Source organism: Stegodyphus dumicola, chromosome 1 (assembly GCF_044657685.1).
Source record: "Stegodyphus dumicola isolate Sdum_Otavi_A_Nest chromosome 1, ASM4465768v1".
Classification (NCBI taxonomy): domain Eukaryota; kingdom Metazoa; phylum Arthropoda; class Arachnida; order Araneae; family Eresidae; genus Stegodyphus; species Stegodyphus dumicola.
In genome coordinates, this window is record NC_140768.1 from 12,109,587 (window position 1) to 12,130,410 (window position 20,824).

The 20,824-nt window shown below is 32.3% G+C and overlaps 1 protein-coding gene across 1 annotated transcript in view; it reads right to left on the reverse strand.

Annotated features, from left to right (window-relative positions):
* LOC118187337 (aldo-keto reductase family 1 member B1-like) overlaps positions 1-18,634 on the reverse strand; it is a 56,354-nt gene extending 37,720 nt beyond the window's left edge. The window contains exon 1 of the mRNA XM_035357537.2: positions 18,529-18,634. The gene's annotated coding sequence lies outside the window, so the exon portion shown is untranslated. The remainder of the gene's footprint in view (positions 1-18,528) is intronic.
* Between the last annotated feature and the right edge of the window lie 2,190 nt (positions 18,635-20,824).

Sequence of the window (20,824 nt, forward strand, 5' to 3'; positions counted from 1 at the left end):
TTTCTTTCATTTATGCAAATCCAATAAACTACATTTTCTTTTTTTTTTATTCTGAATTCGATATTGATAACCTTTATTCTAAATTTAATAGGCTGAAGGGTTTTTTTTCCTTTTAGTTCCAATAATGCCTAAAACATTCATATTGATTAATATAAGATGTGAAAGTAGCAGCTGATATTGTAGCAGAGTTACAAATGGAATGAAACTTAAGATTTCAAGAGGAGCCTAAACAAGACACGTCTTCAGTCTAACGAAGACTAACTTATTTACAAAGGAACTGCCCAGCTCTTCTTAATGACTCATCATGACATCTCCTGAGGAGCTGTGGGAGGGGTACTGTACTCTCCGATTTCGCGGGAACAGGAAAAATTTTGAAAAACGCGGAAACAGAATTAATTCGAACTAAAAAGGTGATGGACGATAATTCATCACCACTAGGAATTCGCGGTCCCCTCATCCCCAGTCTCCCTTTTAAAAGGGAGAAGCATATAAGGTATTTTCTCCCTTTTTCCAGCATGCCTTCGTGGTGTAACGGTAGCTCACTCGGCTCTTATTCAAGCGGTCCAGGTTCATGTCCCGGCGAGAGCACGGCACATTTTTCACGTATCTTGCTTCAAAATATCCTAATGACTCAACATAACAGCTGAAGCTTCCCGAAAGATCTAGAGTTCACCTACTATGGTACATCGTACATTCAAGATTCTGCTCATCACTGGGGAACAGTTCTAATGGCGAGATTCGAGATTTCCAGCATCTACCAGCAAAGAATTGTAGCTGTAATTCCACAACTCAATAAACAAGATCGCGCGAATACAGTTTTCAGATCTGCTATGCAACAAACTGAGCGAAATTCGTAGAATATGGTCTATACGACAAAGCTGCATATTTCTTAGTAGTTTAGCATTTCAACCATTTCGATATGCTTAACAATAATTGTTTTTAAAATGCCTACATTCGATTTTGAGGATTCTATATTATATAGGGAACAAATACGGCAAAGATTGTAAAATATTTATTCGGAAATTTCCATTTCTGAATAGTAGTATAAAATTGTACAGTTTAAAAAAATGTCCGAAAAGAGAAGCTTATGAAATGTTATACTTCCAAGTAATGTTTTTTTTTTGGGGGGGGGGGAATCTAACGCAAATTTATAAGATCTCAAAAGAATTAACCTCCTGCTATCTCTAAAAACTGAAGTTAAAAAAATCTGACGTGTACAGCACATGACTTCCTTGTACATAATATTAAATTACAAGTATATATATGCAATTTTTCTTGCCTTTCATTTAAACTTATTTCTTCCAATTTTATTAGAGATATATTCCTCATTCAATTAATTCAGTTCTCACTTCGCGACAAGGCAAAAATACATAAAAACTCAAAATATCTATATTAAAAATTGAAAGATATTAAAAAACATAAAACACCAAAAACAGTTAAAAAAATTTAAAGAACAACTTTTACAACTAAAATTAGAGATTTTACGGGGAAAAAAAAAAGCAATTCGGTCAGCGGGCAAGAAGGCAGATCTTTCGGTTACTTTTGGTCTCACTCGGCAAAAAGACACTTAAGGCGTAGAAACTGACTTAATTTGTTGTGGACGCTATGCTGAGTGACTATATGAGATAATTTAATAACTTAAATGATAATTCTAGAGTGGATTAAGCATAATTAAATTCGAAATAATAAAAGAAAATGTTACTTTAGTGATGCGAAGCTTAGTTTCTCTAGATTGGCAATAAATCCACTATTCTGCTAAGTTTCAAATGTAAACAAATATGGCTGCTATGGTAAAAAAAAAAATTAGGTTTACCCGCACTTAAACAACATTTAAATTGTTGATAATTCTACAACGATAACATGCAGGTTAACTAAGGGCATGAAAACCTTAACCGGAAGATTAATTTTTAAACCAAAAAATGCACAGTTTACAGACATAAGAATAAAGAAGCTGAGCTCCTATTTTTTTTTATAAATATATATATTTATGAAAATATGAGGTGGGCATCTACATGTTATAGCAGTTCCATATTCAAAATTTCAACGTTCTGAGGCTACTCGTTTTTGAGTTATGCGAGATACGTACGTGCATACATACAGACGCCACGAAAAAATCTCTTCTGAATCCATTTTAACCATTTTTTTTTTTTTTTTTTTTTTTTTTTTTTTTTTTTAAGTTCGTTTCGGAAAAAAGAGTCCTTTAATCTGTCTTTACGTACAAGATGTCATGCAAAAACATCGTTAAATTGCATTCGATAGCTGCCAAAATGGATATTTTCATTGAAATATGATAACGCTGGTTATCATTAAGGAAATATCACAGAAATTACAATTACTCAAAAAGTTAATCGTAGAATTTAATGAAACTTACCCACAGTATACAACAATTAATACGGTATAAATTAACACGTAGAGAAAATATGGTTATTTGGGTGTTATAGAAATCAGCAATTATGGTGTTATAGAAATTAGCACATGTATAAGATAAACAAATCGGATGAGTCAGTTTGGTATACGAAAATTCAGTATGGAGTATGATCTGCCCTAGAAGCAATACAGCACATACAGCGATGTGTGATAATAACCTTAACATAAAAGGTTTTTATGCCACATACAGCGATGTGTGATGCTGTCAATTATGCGGTCTATTAGTTCCGTAGGGAGTGAGAGCATTATTCTTCCAAAGTAATTACAAGCATGTCAAGGATCTGAGAGGAGAACTGAGATGAGAGCAGTTGACGTTTACCTAAAGCATATCAAACACGCTCGATAAGATTCAAGTCCCCAGTGATCAAGTTGTCCATTCCATTAGCCGAACTGTTTGCTGCTGAAGATAATCATTCATCAGCCCTGTGCGGTCTAGCGTTAGCAGGAAATAATCACCTACTGCCTCGACATAACGTTACACATAAGCATCAAGGATGCCATCTCCATAGGCCTGAACACTTCCAGTTCCACGTAGAAAGACATGACGTCTATGCGTCCATCCAAAGAAATACCTCCAAACACAGATACTGCCTCCTCCGCACTACTTTCCATATCCTCTTTTCACAGATGTTTGATGGATGATAACAAGTTTCAGGTTCTCTCTAAATCAAATAATGCCAACTATTGCTTTGGGGGTAAACCTGGATTCATCTGTATAGAGAAGAGCCTTCCAGTGATCAGCAAAAGATATGCCCAACTCAAGCGGTGGCTGCAGCAAGGGATGATATGAGTTGAGTCGGAGTTGCAGTTATATTCCTTCATGGACATAACAACAACTTATACATGTTAGCGCTCCTAATTATACATCGGCGCTCGTCGTAGCGGCTGGCCGTTGAACCTCCTCGATCTGTGGTTAGAAACTATTACCAAAGTCTATCAACCATTTTTTTTAGAATGACTCACATTTAACCATCTGGCCACTTCTGGCTGACTTTGTCCTGCCTCTAGTCTCTCAATAGCTCTCCATTGCAGTTCTTTGGGCAAATGATGCTTATAGGTCATTGCTACGAACTGGATATCTCAGTATCACAGCAAAATATGCATACTTGCTCTGAAACAGGCAATTTATGCTCCGCTTGTGTAGCCGACCACAGGACGTGTAACTGGCCGGACAGAATTCATGCCAGATATGGCAATTTAATTAAGACACAATAACACGCCGAATAAATACTAATTCAGAAGTCAAACAACAAAAATCAGCGTTAACGCTGATTTTTGTTGTTTGACTTCTGAATTAGTATATGGCAATTTATCTAAGAAAAAAATTATGCGTAGAATGGAATGCATAAGTTACTCTTAGTAGAGTCAAGTCACAAGAAGAATTTACAATTCAGAAGAAGAACGCTTACAGAGAAGAAGGGGGATAAAACAATAATAATACATTAGCTGAAATGGAAAGAATACGAATACTTCAGCCAAGATAGTTTAAGATCAAATACAAGGATATTTTTATTACAGATAATATACACAGATTTTAATGCGAAGTATATTATACTGGTTCGGTTAATTGATAAGGCACATGGTCCTCGCGTGTTTTGCCAAAATGGAGGGCTTTCTAAGGGAATCTAGCTCATACTCCTTCACATATGAGGAAAATATAGGTCAGTAGTTAGACAAGGTTATGCTCCTCCAAGGTCAAACCTTTTTTCTTCCGACGCTCCAGATGGTGACGTCACACAGAAGGAGAAACCAGAAGCTATGCTTTGGAGCAAGCATGGACCGTATAAGGTCCATGGGAGCAAGACGTTGACGTCACCATGGTGGTTCACTTCGGTCAAGAGCAGCAAATCTTGTTATGGGTACCTGGGGGGGGGAACCCGAAACGAACCATTCAGCCAGCCTGTTCGCTCAGGTTCTATCGACATTCAAAGCGGTCTTAAACCACTTGGAATTGGGTGGGGCGATGTAAAGTTAGAAATAATATATTTTATCTTAAGTTTGGAAATAATAATAAAGTTGGTGGAAATAAAATAATGTTTATTGTTGAAAAATGATTTTTCGATTGATAACGTGTAATTAAGACTAAAATGAAGAAGGAAAAAATAAGTTTTTGTAAAATAAGCTTTTGTTTAAAACTCATAAAATAATAAATGAATTATAAGGTGAAAAATTTTATTTTAATGAGAACAGATTTATTCTCATTATAAAACAATTTTGTCATGAATAATAAAAAGAGTGTTCGGATTCTATAACTAATGAAACTTGACCGTCCTTGATCATTCATTCTGCATTACGATACGATAGATTATTTAGATTAAGTAGACATAATATCAATGATCTGCGAAACTCGCATCAAAACTTGCACTCAATGAACGTCATTCCGATAACGAATGCGTAAACAGATGAAGGACCATCTGTTTCGCTTCACGCAACTTGGGTAACACGAAGAATAGTACAAAGTCATCTCTCAGTTATTTATTAATAAGCAATTGTATAAAGCTACGAATTTAATTCACAAGAATGCATTTTAAGTAACGTTTGAAAAATATTTAAATATAAATAAAATTAAAATTGTTTTTCCAAATATTTTGACAAAATACACAATCATTTTCAATAGATATGCCCATACAAGGTTCGTACACCTGCTCACGGAAATCAAGTAGTTTTAAGGACTTTTAAGGACCATTAAAGAAAAAAATTAAGGACCCATCAACAAATGGAAACTGAATAAATTCAATTAAAGATATTAGCTATGCCTGAACTTTCACTTTTGTGATATCCCCTAAAAATAAAATAGACCCACAAGTAAAATGCAATATTATCAAACATAATTATAAATAAATTTGAGAATAAAATGAACTTTATAAGATTTATCAGGCAACATTAAATATTTTACCCTTATAATAGTTGGACATATTTGAAAGAAGATTATTGACATTTCGTCTACGTTTTATTAACAGTTAGGTAGCTTTAATGTTGATTTTTTCTTTTATGTCTCATTTGTCCCGTACTAACTTCATTAGAAAAAATGAAATAATTTCGAAATGCTTATGTTTCACTTGTTGCTCAGAAACTTCAGTATCCCACCCTTTACATTAGAAATAGGAACAAATTATAATTCATGAACCTATTCACCCATTCAAAAAATAACTATATTTGTCAACGAATTCCCAAAAATATTTGTCCAAAATGCTAATTCACGTTCAAAATGTCAGTCGAGAAAAAAAAAAAGGACAAAAATTTCAGATGATTAAAATTAAGGACATCCTGCCGAATTTGGTCGAAATTAAGGACTTTTAAGGACCAAAAATCGATTCCAAAAAACCTAAATACTTTTAAGGATTCTTAAGGACCGTACGAACCCTGCCATAGGGCATAATTCTAGATAAAACAACTGCCTAGTGCAGGGCCTGTGCAGACTCTGTAATTCCTAAATCTGATAAATAAAAAGGATGACATTTTATGACATCTAATATTCTATATAAGTATCTAGCTACTCAAATCAAAACTCACCGTTACATTATTTTAAATGTGGTTAACAGTTAACTCGCTCAGTGGCTAATAAATAGCTGGATTTTATCCCTTTCTGAAAAAGAGAAATTCGGTTGCAGTGAAGAAAACATTTTGGAAAAGGCGCCAAAAGTTCACAGATTTCAGGCACATTGCCAACATTGTTCGGATTACTCAAAAAAAAAAAAAAAAAAAAAAAAAAAAACAAATTGCATGAATTAAACAACCGCATTCGCTGTTCCAAGTCGTGAGTGGGTTTTATTGGTTCAGATATCCAACGTGTGAGTTGGAGTAATCTAAAAAGAATGTATTGTTAACATTAATTTCTCAAATTTCTATCACTTGAAGAATATTTTTCATGATTTCCAGCAAACGCAGCAGCAACTGCAGCTCCATAATTTAGCCTTTGAACAAAACTGAATTAAAATTTCGAATTTTATCTTGTGATAAATAAATGAAATGCGCAAAGACGAGAGTAAAATTTTAAAACTGCACTCGTTTCAATCCATTAAATAGTTCTTGAGCGTTGTACTTCCATAATCTACGCAGTCTATGCGAATGCTATACACCAACTGGCATTTTTACACTCTATTATACACTGAAAAGTACACATTTACTTAGGCAAAAAGCACATTTGGAAATCTCTGGAGATAAAACTCTATACGCAAACAATCCAATACAGTAGCTGTAAGCCACATGTACTAATGAACACCTGATAAGTGGTATGAAACATAGAATTTTAATTAAATTTACACAAAAATCCAAAAATACTTTATTATACACTTCTAAAAGATTGGGGTTTGGCCTCTTGTCATGGATTGGTTTTTATGTTTTCTGGGAAAAATGAACTACAGCCGTAAATTGTACATCCGTAAGCATAAGAATGATATACTATTTCAAAGCTAAATTAATTTGAGAAAACATGAATCAGCTTTAAAATGGTTAATGTAATTGTTAAATGCAAATGATTTTATTGAACTGCATTCAGTACTAAAATGTAGGGACTAGACTCGAATCCAATGAGTCATTAAAAGTTTCGAATATTCGAATCTTCGCACTTGTTTCACCTTTCGAGTTGTAACCTTCCCGAAGTTTTAAACAGAAACATTAAAAAACTCAAAATTTTGGAAAGATTAGTTTTATTGGCATTCATTTGAAGGGCTCATAAAAAGATTCATAAGTTTTAATTACGTACTTTATTTTACACATTTTTAATAAATATAACCGCATTTTAAAAACTGTATTCTTAAATTTGTATTTCACTAAACACACATTTTAAATTTGTCCCTAAGACATGAAGATATCGGTTTGAAACGTTTTTAATTGTTTCTAAAACGAAACTGTTTGTGGGATAAGGCAAAACCGCAATGGCTTGTGGCAGGAAGAAGCAAATGATTTACGCAAATAATCAATGCAGTAATAGGATTTAACTTGTTTTCGGAAAATGGTGGACGCTACATGGAACATGCTTTGGAACAAGTTTCAGAAAAGATTAAACACATTTCAAACCGATGCCTTTATGTCTTATTTCGTTTAACAATATTGCACACAGCGCCACGCCTCCATGGTCAGATTGAGATTGCTGGAATGCTCTCCACCCACCTGATCACGAAGTGATCTTATGATCTTAAAGGGGCACCCCATAAAACAAAAAATAACTAACCAAGAAAAATATATGTTCGTATAAAGAAAACAAAAATAAGGAAAGGTACATACAAACACAAACACAAAATACTACCAAACAAACAACACATTGGAATTGACAGGGAACCACACATAAAAACTAAGAATTAAAACCCTTTAAATCCCAAGTGTAATTAAAAATTTAAATTAAAACTCCTAAAAATTACTGCACCACCAATAATGCTCACCAAAGTAAATCCCTTAAATCAAAATGCCAATAACTTGCCTATTATTATTAACAAAGCGCATTAGAATTCTTGAAAAATGCTTAAAATGTTTAAAATTCAAATTCTTAAAATCAAATGATACATTATTAAAACTTTTTCTAATAGTATCTATTAGCGGCATCTCCCCAAAGTGTCTGGAATTTCCTGGAACACCACAATTCAAACATAATTCATTGTCTTGTATATCAAACCTATTCAAGTAATATGGGAACCTCCCATGTCCCGTAATCGATTCATATTTATCATTGTAAATAAACATTTTATTCGAAATATTAATATCTATGAGTAGGTTTTTCTTCCTATCAGAGTTTTTCCACAGTTCTTTCCACTCATTATTAAAATATTCTTTCATGAGAGTTAAACCTACTCGTTTGGAGCCAAATATTTCCATAAATGGTATGTTCTCTTTAGTAACAGCCTCCTTGGCCAGAATGTCAGATTTTGAACATTTTTTTTTTTTTTTTTTTTGGTCGCGGAAAGTAAATTCCCATGACCACCTTTTCAAGATTACCATGTTTGATAACATTTGGTAAGTGGCGTAGCGAGGGAGGGGAGCAAGAGTGTGTATGATGCCTCTGTCGCCGCTCGCGGAGGGGCGCCAAATGGTCTCCAAACAAGATTTTTAGGAAAATTTCAGTTTTTTATTTGATCGATTTCTAGAAAATATATTTAAAATTAACAATTATTGTAATATAATTATTTTCTTGATTTGTCTGATAAAATGCGTAATAAAATGTTTGCAGTACATCAATAAAATATCTCCTCATACAGAACTTTCTTTCTGACCACTATATTTCTCTAAAATAGAGTTTTTTTTTTTTTTTTTTTTAATGAAATGCATGTATAGCTCCCGCTTTTTATTCTGAAACGATAACACAACTTTGTTCAGAATTTCAAAACATATCCATTTTCCCAAAACCGATTCCACAGTCTGGAAATGACCTTTTGGGAAACTCCTAACGTTTTCGGTACAATGGATTGCGTTTGACTCTATTGTAAACGACTGATGGCCTTCATGGCTACCGATTCAACTAAGTCATCTTGCTGAGACATCGTATATTCACTGCTACAAAGCAGTAAACGCGTGTCGATTGTTTTTATTCTCTTACTACAAAAGGAATGTTGCAGGTTGCTCATTACTTTTCATCTAAAACGCTTAGTTTTCGAAGTCAGACTAAATTTGCATATTCCCAACATTGTAAACGTTATAATTTTCCTTTTATAATCTCTTCTATTTCCTTTAGTTGAAAAGGTTGTCGATTACATGGTTATTTCATACCGAACTCACAATATCCCCTAATTGTTTAGAACAGTGAATGCGACTTCAAGATGTTACTCCATAACAGAAAAGAAACTGAATCTCCGACACAGATACATTTCCGAATTCAATGCTAATGCAGTTAGGTAGTGACTATTCTTAATATATTTTATGACAGATTCAGAATTTTATTATTTTTGCATTATTTTCTTATTACAAATATATTCTATACATCATATAAATGTGTTTTTTATGGGGGGGGCGCCAAAAAGTATTTTGCCCCGGGCGTCAGTTATGCTCCATTACTCCACTACATTTGGTCCAGTAGTTTTTCTTTTATGACACCCACCCTGTATTTCATCTTAAAGTATCTTTATATCTCTTTCTCTGACTTCTCTCATATAATCATCTTTCTCAGACTCAATCTCATCATCATGTTTATTTCAGTAGTTTCCACTCTCGCCCCCAAATTACACATTTTCTATGCCTGAATATTGTTAGCTTTATACTTTCAGGTGGTATTATTTATGCATGCTAAGGTTTCATAAATCATTTCCTAATAATGAAATTAGAAAACGAAAGAGATAATAAACTCTAATTAACTAGTGGTAAACTTAAATTAAACTTAATTAAAACTAGTAATCTAAATTTATACCTTTTGGTAAAGTGAATGTTAAGAGAAATTGTCTGCCCCCCCCCTTTTCTATTATTGAGAAGAAAGAAAATAACAGATCTGATTCTAAACGGATACTAGAATACTAAAAATTTTTGAAAAGTTCTAGATATAGTACAAGAATATTAATAATGGTCACTTTACTGGAGGCAAGGCAAACCGGCCATTAGGTGCCACAAATCTTAAAAAAAAAAAAAAAACAGCTTCACTTTTACTCCTCGATAAAACACCCCTTGTTTGTTTTCTCTATCATTCTTGTACTATCTTGTGACCATCTTGGAGCAGGAAATTCGTCCTTGAACTTAAGCAGCATGATACAATGTTCATTTGGGATTTAGGCAGCAGTAAAGAATTTCGCTTATCTTACGACGGGACGAAGGAGGCGATTTTTATCCTCACAAACAATGTTGGTTAAGTAAATAATTATGAAGGGTTGAGAAAGTCTTGTTTACTTTAACCGTCAAAACGGAAACAGAAAAGATAAAAACACCACAGACACAAAATGCGCCAAACTGGAAAAGATTTCTGAAATGCAGTCTGTTTAAAATTAGGCAGTATTTAACCATAAACCGATTTTGGCTTCACAAGAAAAAGAAAGTGAGAGAGAATGCATTTAGAGAAAGACTGTTACAAGGTCTAATTTCCTTAAGGTTCAAAATGTAATAATTCATTTACATATGAAAAATATCTGATTAAAGCTTTTATAATAAATGTAAGGAAAACTAACAATTCTAAAGTATTTGAGAAAATTTTTTGTTTATTAAAATTTAAAATGAAACTCATCACAGGTTTTCTAATTTAGTTTTACAAAAATAAAACTCATCACAGGTTTTCTAATTTAGTTTTACAAAAATAAAACTCATAAAAGCAATAGTTGGCGTTAAAGATATATCAAAATACGAACTAACATTTTTAATATTTACAATTAACCGACGAGATTATAAGTACAGTTGTCAGATGCAACTAATTCATTAATTCTGAATATAACACCAATGGTCATTACATTTAAATGATTCCCTTTTATATTTTCTATAAGACAGGTTTTATTAAGAAACTTCATATATAAACAATTTTTCCCATTGTATTTATCCCTAAATCTTTTCTAGCTCATACTATCATTTCTAAATACTGAGCGATTTGCCTAATAACCCTTTCTCAAATGGTTCCAGTCAGTTTCAGTCTTCTGGGAAGTTGGCCACCTTAAAGAAACGTGACCATTGGCAGGGCCAGATTTACGTATAAACTATACAAGCTATAGCTTAGGGCCGCCTAAAATTTAAATATAGTATAAATAGCATTAAAATATATTGTAACAGACTTATAAAGGGCTCCATATCTCAAATATGTGTGTGTGTGTGATTATGGTAAAGCCTTGAGCACTATCTGCCTAAGGGAAGGGATGCCTTCGTGGAGGACTTTCTAAGGAAAACTGGCTCGTATACACGTGGGGAAAACCACAAAAACGCCTATGCAGCCAGCCCGTTCGCGGGATTCGAACCTCGGACCGAACTACCAGTGTTCAGCGACCGCTCGTGGGCCCCCATATCTCAAATAGCTTAGGGCCTTATGAAGTCTAACTCTGGCTCTCATCATTGGCTATGCTCAATATACCACCGTTTATTATTCTTAAAAAAAAAATCATTTTTAGAGGCAGTTGCCATAAAAAATACTGAAGTCCTCTTTATGAATTCAAGAGATTACAAATTTGTCTGGATTTCATATGGAAGAAAAACAGGTCAATGTAACATTAAAAATTCAATAACATTCTCCTCCCCCCCCCCAAAAAGTCTCAAAGAACAACTTCAGAATTTAACAGTTGCCCAAGTTGCTCTTTTAATTACAGTTCAGTATGGTTTATCAGTAGGATTGGATTGGATTGGATTACAGTCAAAAGTCTTTAATCCGGACTCGTCGGGACTTCGGTGATTCCGGATTATAGATCATCAGTTTAAATCTGGTAAGATGGCATGCAGAAATTATAAAATTAAAAATATGCAACCGTAATTTATAAAGTAATGAGCAATTATGATCTAAAGGGTATCAAAATTTTCAAAAAAAAGCTTAATATTTATTTGTTTACTTTATTAAACATTTCTTTCAACGCGCGCATGCATAAAGCATACATTATGCATAGCCGAAATTAGCAAATTGCAACCAGAAAAACATTTGATTTGTATTCGTGATATTTATGATGACAAGGAATTTGATTTAAATCATATCAAAGACGAAGTACATAGAGATGAAATACTACATTTAATAAGGAATTATAAGCTGAATAAAATAAAAACATCTGCCCTGAAGATAACGATAGTGTTGAGAGATCAACTTCCAGTTCATTGCGCGCCGCCACGTCCCCCTCCCCCGCGCAGAGCAACGTGAAATTGATAAACAGATTTCGGAACGGTTAGATAAACAAAGGATATGCCTTTATCCATTTTTTGGAGCAATTCCACTTTTTGTTTGATGGACATCGAAACATACTTTCATTTTCGTAGATCCTGTGGGAGCTCCAGCATCGGAAATTCTATTTGACATAATCGAAAGTTCAAGCTTACTTTTATAAAATTGCTCTTACAGTCTGCAAAAAATAATAAGCCGGATCCAATTCGAAGATTAAGGAACAACGCAATCATCAACATTAACTGAAATAGACAATTAGATAATTTTAGCTTATACCGTCCGTTATACATTAAACGCGCAGCGAAAACGTATTCTGCACTTGTGCACACGCAAATGCGCAGTCGTTAAGGTCTTATGCGCACGCTTAAACGCCTATGCGCATGCGTCAAAGCGGCGCATGCGCAGAAAGTTTTTAGCTTTGAGGTCCGGATTATAGATCATTCCGGATTATGGGTGTCTGAATTAACGACTTTTGACTGTATTTGATTATGGCAAAGCACACGAGGGCTATCTGCCTAACGGGAGGGATGCCTTCGTGGAGGACTTTCTAAGGGAAACTGACTCGTATACATGTTACACATGGGGAAAACCACGAAAACGCCCATGCAGCCAGCCCGTTCGCGGGATTTGAACCTCGGACCGAACTACCAGTGTTCAGCGTCTTTACCGCTTGGCCGCTGGTGGGCGGTTTATCAGTAGAGATTATCAATACAGATGGTATAGGTGGAAAAGCAAAACATTTTTAATGATGTATATCTTCTGCACATTTGGAAAGTGGAAAAAAATATGTAACACTATGTAATTCAATAGAAATATTTAAGGTTTTTATTACATATATCATGATTTAATGCATTATTTCAATCAATAAGATTAAAAGATAACAAAATAATATTCTTTAGAGCTGCATCTATTGCTTTTAAATTAAATTAGATTGTTTATAACAGATATTGAATTTGAAAGAGAAATATCTTGCATTTTCCCAAATACCAACAGATTCAAATGAAAAGTTAAATGATGCAAAATCGTGTTTCGAGACTAAAAAACCCTCTTAATTTGACACAGATTTTGAACTAATCACAGGGTGGCTGGAGCCAAAAAAAATGCTTTTAAAACTTGAAAACTTAATCTCCGACCTTTCTCGAAATCAATGCAATTTTATTCAAAATTTAGCCAAATTAAATATAATATTTCTTTGGATTCGTAATGTTTAAAGTTTTCACATTATTATCTCAGTATGAATTTATATAATCATACATTTATCTGGATTATAGTGTTAAAAATGTTTACAGAATTGTATGCAAATCCATTTCAACAGCAAAAATGATTCCAGGCCAACAATTAATATTATCCATAATTTTATATGAATATCTGAACTTTTTATATCAAATTTTTAAAAATAAATAGCACTTCAAACTTATCTTTGAATTTTAAAATCTTTACTTCAAATTCAGACACAACATTATCAGACATTGAAAATTGGAAGTTAGGGAAGTTTTAATTCTAAATTGAACAGGTTGGCAACAATTCCTAATAGAGAAATATAGTTTAGAAGAAAGTTACTTCAGACCACATTATCCATTAGGGAATTCCTCAGGCAAACATAAAATATTGTGCTTCTTAAATGATACCACATATAAAAATAGTACATTCTTATTAAAAATGTTTATAAATAATAAAACAAAGAAACAGTATGTATTCTTAAAAGTGCACAGCCTTTACCTTCATATATGTAACTTTTTTTCCAAACTTATTTGCACATAATTTTTTTTATCAAAATCTTTACATAATTCTAACCCAACAAAATGATATGTTTTGTTATTTTTGGTGAACCATACTAAATAGTTAAATAGGTGTTAGGTTTCAGAAATAACTGATTTAATTAACACTTGTAATGCAATTTAAAATATCAGTTGTAGGCAAAGTATAAGAATTTTGAGAAATTGGTTCATACGTAGGTTCTGGATGTTATTTACATCACATTCGTTTCAATTCAACCAACTACTGCATCAATTTAAGCAATTTTAGAAAATAGTTACAAAAGTCAGAAATATTTCCCTTAGTTTTCAAACTAATCTAGTATGCTGTTAAATCAAATCTAATTTATTGCTATTATTTCAATATATCTAATTTATTGCTATTAACTCCTATTGCTACTCCTTAGCAAGCTCTCGAGTGGTTGTATACTGATCTTTTCCCACAAATTCTTGCAGGTGGGCCTCATCAACATCAGTAGGCTGGCCAGACAGCTCTGCTTTTTGAATGTCATAGTCCATGTTTTTGAACTTTCAGTACCAAACCTTCACAGTGTCGTATGATAAAACATTACTTCCTAAAGCTTTACACATGATTTGGCGAAATTATGTAGGTGACTTTTTGCAACGGAATTGGAAATAAATCATAGTTCTAATCTGATAGCTGTTGGTTCCATTTCAGATACCTTGTATTTAAGCATTCTAAAGTAAGTCTCTTTCTTTGAAATGTCAAAAATCATTTGACAAAATATGATTAAACATGCCAATGCAAACTTTTTGGATACACGATATTTGTCGTGGTGGTGGTGGTGGGAAACTTATGTTAAAAACTCGATATTACACCGTGAACTTAACAATTTATTACAAAACAACAAAACAGTAAAAATACTATTCTCTTTTTTTTCCTTTTCTTTTTACAGTTTCAAGTTTTTAAGATGTTTTTCATTTATGAAAAAAGATAAATTCTGTTTATCAAAAAGAAATTACTCTCAAAAAGGAGAATCAATCTGCCAAGTTACTTCATGAAACTTGCAGTATTAGTTTTGCTAGACTAAATAAAATGCTTTCAAATGAAATGAGTTTGAACATCATTTAGTTGACGGAAAGGAAAGGATGAATAATTCTTAACCTGCTAAAGAAAAATTACGTATACTTTTATGCGTTTTCAAATAAAGCAAACAGATAAATAATAAATTATTACCAAAAAACAGCTTGTAATATAAATGTGTATTTAGTATAAATATAGGCAAATAAGTGGTACACAAGGATACGCAGGTACAGTATGTATATTACAGTGAAATTAAAAGCAATTAAAAATTACTTAGAAATTATGCAAAATTTTTACTAATGTACTAAATTACTTGTACTAAAATCTATTGTTCATTTATCATGGTACAGCAAAAGCTATAATAGTTAAGTAAAACACACAAGGGCCATCTTTCATACCCTGGTCCTAGTTTTGATTCCAGGGAATGAAATCCACATACCTCATATTTCAAATTGAGTCACCAACCTACCTTATCAAGACAAGTGCCCTCATGCCAAAAAAAATTCATATGTATTTTTTGGTTACCGGCATCCTCACAAAAGATCTCAAACCCACTCGAGAAAACAATCTGTTTCATTACCTTCAAGACATTAAAACACTGTTCTGCTTACAAATAATAATAAAAAGAATCATTTAAAAAAAAAAAAAAATGAAATTTTTGGAGAAAAGACAAAATTGTGCACAGTCCATACATCTTTAATCTCGATAATAACTGTTCGTAGAATAAAATACGTAAAACCACAGGTATATAAAAGTGTAATTGATATATGTAAGATAAAAATATACAAATCAAAATTACAATTCAAAAAGGCCTCTGAATTAATCATTTTTAATTAGGGTACTTCCTGTCTAGTAATAACTTTCTGGAAACTGCACCATATCTGAAAACTAATTCTGCATTAGGTCATCTTAAACTTTTGCATTACTTTTAAGTTTTAGCCAATCAGATCAATGAAAAATTTTACTACAAATACCACTGCAATCCTACTACCCCTCCCCTTTTCTCTGCCTATGCTTGCTAGCTAAAGGAAGTTTCATGCTTAGCTGCTTCTGTTAAAAACGTAATGCATCATCATGAAAACTGTGCGAAGCAAATTGGCCCCCTTGTAATGTGCCGTGCCGTGCCATAAGGCAATCAAAAAGTAATAAAGAGATATATGAATTAGCAAACGAGTTTGCGATTCTTCAAAAGTTCTCTACATCTTATTATATAATTGATATTTTCAGTGATCTTCTACCCTCAATCTCTTCGCAACTACAAAATCTTCCCTAGTATCACCTCACCTCGTATCAAATTACCCCAAGTAACAAATTACATCATTACATATATATATATAAACGTGCGAGGTGTGCTTATGCATCGGTTGACTACTTTTTCATGTATACTTGAAAACATGCATAAAACAGATAATCAAAGCAGTCACCTTGTGTTTTTTTTTTTCCAAATTTAGGATGCAATGACATGGGTATTGGTTAATCCTTTTAAACCACACTATCATAAGGGACAGCTATGAAATAACAAATCTAACATCTCACAATATTTTATGGACATTGTCAAATGAAAATCTAACATAAGGAATTATAAACAAGAAGTATTATGATGGGGCTAAGGATCTAGAATTTTGGATTTCAATCTAACAATAGAATTTTTTTTCCACCTTTCCATACATCACTTGTTTGCTGCAACCAGTGGACTGATGCACTGGGATGATCATGCCATTCACAGAGCATTATGTGAAACATTCTTCAGTCAGCTTCAGAGTAGCCTTAAATGAAGATACGGAACTGAGAATGAGACTTAAAAAGATTTCAGTAATCTAAATGCAGTCATAACCACAAGAGATGCGTAGAATGTAAAAAAGCAAAAGCCAATCTGGAAAAATATCTTCCTCTTTTCTTTACAAACCTAATGAATTTTGTTTCTAAAACAGAAACTGGTTTCTCCCCCTTTCTTTAATAACTGTAATTGTTATGATGAGAGACTTTAATTTGGAAAGTGATATTTAGCATACTAGAAAACTAATATATTCTGTTTATCAAAAATTCATATGCAACAATTTTCTAGAATTTCTGAATATCCTTGAATAAACTAATGAATCTTATCCTAAACCCTCAGAATAAAATATGATAGCTTGAGAATTAAACAATGCATTAAATTTTAATGAAGATGCTGCTTTACACAAACACAACAGCCAGAAAAAGAACAAAAAGTATTTGTGCTTACTATGAGAAATTTTTAAAAGATGAAAGGGATCTTCATTAGGAAAGACTTCAGAGAAAGTCTTCCAGTCTTTGAACATTCTCCCATCGTAACATACTTACCTCATTTTATAACAGCGATTCAAGTTACAATATTTAGATATATTAGTTACAGATGTACAGCACATAATTGTCAAATTTTCCCTCAAGTACAAAATAATATATACTATGTTCTTTGGTGAAAATTACATTAACCTCTGTAATTTAAGGCTGCATTTATGGATAAAGTTTAGTCTTTAGTCTAGAAATGAAGTGTGACATAACTTTGGAGTATTACTGTACTTTTTCTTTATAGCATAAAGCAATGCATCAATATTATAAATAATATGACAAAAAATACATTTTTAACTACATAAATAACATTCTTAATTATTATAATTCTATATAACATCTAAAACTTGACGAGGGCTCAAATTACTTTAAATAACATTTTTAACTATTATGTTTCTATATGCCATTTAAAACCTGAAGAGGGCTCAATTTACTTTATATTACAAAATTTTATAGACTACATATTGGAAAATTTTTTTCTAACTAATTAGATCATTAAATGGTTCTACTACAATATGAGTTTTTCTACAGACTTTAGTAGGAGAAAATATACTTGCTTATATGATTTTTCAAAGCAACTGAGTGTGATTTCCATTGTTATAATCAAGAAACATTAACAATGCTGAAGTATAATGTTTACAGAAGATGGTCACTCAAATATTTTCATTAATAATTGCTGATATTTTAACTTCCTTCCATGCGTTAATATGCTACAGAACATATCGTATTTAGCTACATGTGCATATCACAAGTTTACCAATTCTTTTTATTCTCATCTGTTTCTACTTTTGCTTCACGAATATTACATGAAATCCTGATGATATAATGAAGAGATGAATTAATTTATTCATCAGGAAATTAGCCCAGTACCAAAACATAAATGTTACACATAATTTTAAAGATTAAACGAATTTAAAAAGAGTTCAAAAACTAAACAGAATCACAAATATCATTTACACATATAATTTGAAATCCTCTTTTTTTTTTTTTTTATTTTATGTTGTAACATTAAACCCTTTTTTTAATCTATAATAACCATGTTCACTGTTAGATACATTAATCTAAGTAAATATGATTATCGTAAGTGCTTAAAGCAAATCATACTTTAAAAAAAATATTAATAATTTGCGCAATTTTTAATACTCTGCATGAAGCACGAAAAATATGGAAGTAGGGAATAATACATTATAATAAAAAAATGGCATAAAATTAGTGAAACAAAAAGTAAGATAGAAATTCACCTGAAAAGAAGTGTTTAACAGAACGCTACCGGCGAAAACGAACGTAGCAGACAAGCTTCAAGTTTGAAGTGAGATCCGTCTCAAATTTCGCAGTAGAAGTCGATGTGCAAAGCTGTGACGTAAAAAACAAATAGTAAATTTCGTTGCAAGAATATAAAAATAAATGCAACGTAAAACTAATACATGGAATAATAATAATAAAAAGTGTTATTTCTTTAAATGTTTGAACTGAAAATAAGGTGATTTCAAGATCAATTAATATTATTGTGAATCATATAAGAATTTATTATATTATTTTATACTGTTACCGGTATTTTCGTTAATTATTCTGGATTATGTAAACATGTAACATAAATCTGAAATGCACAAAAATAAACTGTGAAATTGTTATTAATATGAATTACAAAGTTGTAAAGCAAAAATGCTAATATTTTCTGGCTTGCAGTACACCATTATTCGATGTGGGGTAGAGTCTTGGACTTAGGCAACCTGGTGCTACACCGAAGTTTTTCTCCGTTTTGGCAACAGACAGAAACCAGACGAAATTTGTACAAATATATTTTTTCTCAGCGAGCAGTAACAAAGTGTATTTAGTTTACGGTATAAAATTCTTTTATATGAGTCTTTGATAAACAGTGTCAAATTTGCACGGCTATGAATTTATTAGCGTAAAGAATGTTTATGAACTTTATAACCTTAAATGCTCAAAATACAGAAAAGAATTCTGCTTAAAGAACGTTTTGATCATTCATGACTGCGTCTTATATTAGGGGCCTCTGCATTATGGGTGCAATCAGAATTTGGATATTTTTTAAGTAGTCGGAAAAAAAATAATAAAAAAATGGTGACCGAGTGGCTTATGGAGAAAATGTTGATTTCAAACTCTTACAAAAATCCGTCTTGTGAAACGAATATGAAACTGGAAGAGGGAAAAATAATGTTGATGGCTTTGAGTGGATGTGTGGAGTTAGGGGGAATTATCGAAATGAGACTTATCCGAATGTAAGCATGATATTACAAAATCTTTTCTAAAAGATTCGTGATTTGCGAAGATACTTCTGAGTGAGTTGTCGATAAATCATTCCACAAAAGGAGAGGACTGAACGTAAGTTTCATTTATTATTATTAGCTAAAATATCATGTGCAGGCCAAATTTAGAAGTTTCGTTGTTACGTAATGAATTTTTGATAATTTTTAATAATAATGAATTTCGTTGTTAGGTAATTTGGTTCTAGTGTAGAATTGGGTGCCCCTTCGATTGGCGACAAAATTTGTTCAGTTTTTGTTATGAAACCCCATTTCTGGTTACCATGATAGTTTTAACCAAGGAGGTTAGAATAAGCTACATATTACCATAACCTCCTTGGTTTTAACTTGGTTTTAACTTCCTGATTTTTTTAAAAAGAAAATAGGTCTATGTGTGTATGGGCAAAGTCAAAGGAGGGCGCAGTGCCGAGTTTGTGCAATTCTTTGATTTTTTTAAGTGAAAATAGATTGATGTCTACATGGACATCGAGTTTGTGCAATTCTTTGACGTCTTATTTTGCTTTCGTATAGCTGCCATCTTGAAATTGTGCCTTCGTTGTGCCGATCTTGGCGTCAAAAAAGCAAGGGGCACCCAATTGTAAGCTTTTACCAAAAATTTCATTGTTACGTAATTACTGAAGTTTTATTTTCAGCGTTGGGTCATTTTTCTGAGAATGTTATTTTTTATAACTCGAACTCAGGTGCTGAGTGCGATGCCGAGTTTGTGGAATTCTCTGATTTTTTAAAAGTAAAAGCAGATCATTTGGTACATGGGAAAGACAATAATATTACGTATATTATATGCAATGTTTATTAATATATTGTTCGTTTTTTAAAATTTGTATTGCCGTTTCAGTTGTAAATTATATTTTAGAGCTCATTTTTTACAGTCACATTGCATTTTTATTTATTTCTTTTGATATGTTTATAATGTTTTCTGACGAGATAAATCGAAATGATTTTTTTCATTTTTTGATGAATCGAACTGATTTTTTTCAACAGCAGTAGGAAAACTAGAAACTTCGACCCGATTAGTAACTTATTATTTTGAGACCTAGTGTTTGCTTAGGTAATTGCAGTTAATAACATATTTTCTGCTTAAAACATTGTTTGTTGTTCCGAATTTGAAGCTTTTTTTTTTTTCTATGGTAAGGAATTAGATTTTTTATGTATAGAAGTATGCGTGTAGAGAATATGACGAGATATAGGAATTTAAGAAACGGTGACATAAAACCTATGATATTCATTTGTCATATTTAAAATAACTTTA